Source organism: Tupaia chinensis, unplaced genomic scaffold (assembly GCF_000334495.1).
Source record: "Tupaia chinensis unplaced genomic scaffold, TupChi_1.0 Scaffold147312_1, whole genome shotgun sequence".
Taxonomy (NCBI): domain Eukaryota; kingdom Metazoa; phylum Chordata; class Mammalia; order Scandentia; family Tupaiidae; genus Tupaia; species Tupaia belangeri.
The window spans coordinates 425,112-429,164 of NW_006207163.1; positions in this window are offsets into that span (position 1 = coordinate 425,112).

Genomic DNA, 4,053 nt, shown 5'->3' on the forward strand with positions numbered 1-4,053 from the left:
TCTCTCTGGCGAGCACACATGCCCTATAGCAAAAACCTCTCTCAAAAAAAAGCACGTACTACTTGTCTCAGTCAACCCTTGGAATGAAAGCTGATTCCAAAACTCACAGTAGTCCAATTTTAGTATATTCCAAAATAACTTGCAAGCTCATCTCTGTTGTCCCTACTCCGACTGAAATTTTAGCTTACTTTTTGCCCTCAATGTAAAAGCTATGCAAATTAGAATCAGAGGAGCTCAGATGAAGTCTGACCCTACTCTGCTTGTGATGAAAGTGTAGGTATACCACATTCTATCTTAGAGAGAATGGTGGTGGTGTTAACTAATAGAATAATTTTATTCTAAGTTATTATTTTGAACAAGTTTTATCTCCAAAATCTTTCTCCTTTTGCATACTGACTCCTTTTTTCTAATTTTAATCTGCATAAGAGCTAAAAGAATTTTGGAATTTTTAAAATGATCAGATATTTCACTTGTGTATTCTGTATTCTGAACATCTGGAAATTCATATTACTATGTCCCCAAATACTTTACTTTTAATCTCTCTCATCTGCTTCTATTCTGTCTTAGTTAAAGTGAAACTAGCTGTAACATTTCATTGTGTTATCAAAATAGAATTTAATTTTTTACTCACAAAGTGTTCCATAAGGTATAGGAATAATGGGATTTGATTAGAGAAAACAAAACAGTAATATACTTATTGGCTCCACAAATATCAACTGGATCCTGTGAAATTTACCTAGCCATTTTTATTTCTCACTCACAAATAAGTTACCTTATGTTTTCTTCTCATAAACTCTCTATGTGCCTTTCCATTTATCCCGCTATATTTATTTTCTTGTTTTTATTGTTCTGAGAAATAGAAGGAGCTCCCACATTTCCACCATCACATTTATTAACCTACTTACGTATCTATCCATAGACTCATTTTCTCCTTACTGTTATGAACTATATGGACTTCAAAGAACAACCCTTCTGCTTGAACACTAGATTTTATCAGTTTTTTTTTTTTTTTGATTGCCATGGGGCTTGTGCACTTGCCAGAAACAAAGGGGAGGGGGGAGAGAGAGAGAGAGAAATTACCCCCATGGGTATGGTCATGCCACATCCCTTTTTCTCCATTTCTTTATCCCGTCAGAATTTTGAGCATGCATACACACAGGCCCAACATGATTTTCTTTTTCTTTCTTTAATTATTATTATTTTCCTTTCCCCCTTTAACAAATTTTATTACTGATATTTAATCACCATGCCTCAGCATGTTTATCAAGCTACTAGAACCAGGATTTGAACCATAGTTTGTCATATAAGATCCAGTTCCCTTAACCACTAAGTCACGCAGTTGGCCCAGTCTGTTTATAATTGGGTGAATACTAATGCTGCATCTCTCAAGATAATCTCTATCAGAGTTCTAAATTTATAGACTTTATTCAACTACTTACATGATACTGAAAAATCTAATATCTATTTAAAATTCAACAAAGGCAAGAAAGTATTTAAACTTATCCTTAAAATATAGTTTGCTCGAAATCTCCACTGTAGTAGGCAGAGTTCTAAAATTGCCCTCAAGATTCTAATTGTGTGTGTGTTTCCTTGTACAATCTGCTCCCCTTGAGGGTCTACAAATAATGATGAAATATTACTCCTGTAATTAGGTTACAATATGTGGCAAAAGTGATCTTACCGATGCAATTAAGGTCCTTAATTAGTTGGCTTTGAGTTAATGAAAAGGAATATCCTAGTTCCTGGTTGGGCCTGATCCAGTAAGTAGAACTATTATATTAAAGGAGACAACAAATAGCAGCAGGACCATCCTGCTGGCTTTAGAGGAGCAAAATGCCATGTGCTGGCAAGGATCTAGGAATAGCTTCTAGGAGCTGAGAGTAGTACCTGGTCAGATATCACCAAGAAAGGTGGAATCTTAGTCCTACTTTCACAAGAAACTGAATTCTATAAAAAAAACTACTGAGATTAGGAGGGGATTCCAGGGACTAGTAGTTAGCATAAGGGCTATGTCACTGGACTCCTATGTAGTCGACAACGGTTCATGTCCCAGACTCGGTGGCTTAAAACTCATGCCAGCTGCGTGTGCGTGTGCGTGCCCAAGATCCTGAGAGGAGAATGGAGGAGAAGGGATTGCAGCGTGGCTATACCCCCTGGGGGGTGATTTCTCACTTTCTGTCTCTCTGTCTGGCGAGCGCACGTGCGCTATAGCAAAAACCTCCCTCCCCCCCCCAAAAAAAGAAGGGGATTCCAGGGGCCTCTATGTAGTGTGGTGGTTAGGGTGCTGGACTCCCACATGGCTGCCTGTGGTTAAAATCTCAAAACTGGTAGCTTGCTTTTTCACTCTCTCTCTTATTCTTAATCTATGTCTCTCTCTGGTCAAATTGAATAATAATGAATAAATAAATGAAGAAAATGAATACTTCTTAAAAAAGAAAAAGAAAGGGATTCCAATTCTCAAATAATATTGCTGCCCTTGCTGACATCCTAATTTTAGCCTGGAAAAGCCCTCTGTAATGGACTCAGGTAACTTGTACCCACACTCCTTACCCATATAAACTGTGAGTTAATAAGTGGATGTTGGGACCAGCAGGTGACTTGGCAGTTGAGGCACTGGACTTTTACATGGCTGACCGTGGTTCGAGTGCTGGCCCTGGTGACTTACTTTCTCACTCTCCCTTTCTATCTCTCTCTGGTTAGCACATGTGCCTTATAGCAAAATTTAAAAAAATACTACCACTACTACTAAAAAATTTAAAAATAGTTCTTTAAAAAAAGTATATATTGTTTTAAGCTACAAAGTTTGTGGAAAGTCATTATGCAGTAAAAGAAAAAAAGAAAAAAGAAGCTTCTCCTAAAACCCAGGTCAACAGGATGGAAGTCAAACTTGGCTTCTGTTCTTGTTCAGAGCCCACATCAATTTCCTCAACTAGCCTTGTGAGCTTACAAAATGTAACCAAAATTCATCCATTCTTTATGATTTCCCTTGCCATTATCTTGTCCAGTTATTTACAGTCATTTATCCATAGAACAAGCAGAGTGGTTTTTACAGCATAAAATTAATTGCACTCTTTCGTACGTTTAATGTTTTGGAGGGTGTGCGTGTACTTGTCACACAGAGAATAAAATTCCAAATCTCCGCCATGGTTATAAGAATCAAAATAATATGAATCCTGGTTGTTACTTCTATGTCTGTTCCTACGACTCCCCTATTTACTTTCTGTGATGGAGTCCTGTGAGGGTTCTCTCTTCCGGCATGACAAGCTTATTCCCAGCTTGGGGCCTTTGATCATCCTGTTTCTTCTGCCTGGTTCATTTTGATTTTTCTTGTATATTTCATTCATAACTCTTCTCGGTAATTTGTTAGGGAAGATTCTGTGATCACCGTACCTATAACGCACTGTGCCTCCCTCATTTTTTTGTCTCCTGCTCATCTGCATGTTTTCACATTATGGTAGATATTTATGAGATTAATTGCTTAATGCCAGCTTTTGTTTTCTAAGAAAGGGAAAAAAGTTTACCTATCTCAAAACCTAAATAGTTCAGGACCATTGCACATTCATGTTTAATCTTTTTAGATTTATTAATATTATTTCTTTTTTTAACATTCTTTAATTGTCATTTCTTTATTTTTATTCTGTATTTGTTAGATTAATAATCTATTAATATTTCCTGGATTTACTTTAGAATGAGTTATTAATTCAAGTCTGACAAATGAATAAATGAATTTTAAATAGGATATTTAAGACATAAAAACACTTCACATGTCTAACTGTATCACCTATCTTTATGAATTATTCGATAAATAGAAGCAGTCTTGCCAGTTGGTTATTAGGTTGTTACTAACGTCTATGTATGATTTAATAAATAGTCATTTTTCAAATATTATTATGCATAAAAGTGTGGGGAACATGTATATGTAAATTATTAGATTCTAACTTTAAAAATTCTAAAATAATTGTGAGAGCCAAGAAATTAAAACTTATAAGAAAATATAGCTAATCCCTTTTGGCCGGAACCGCCATCTTCCAGTAATTAACCAAAATGATGATC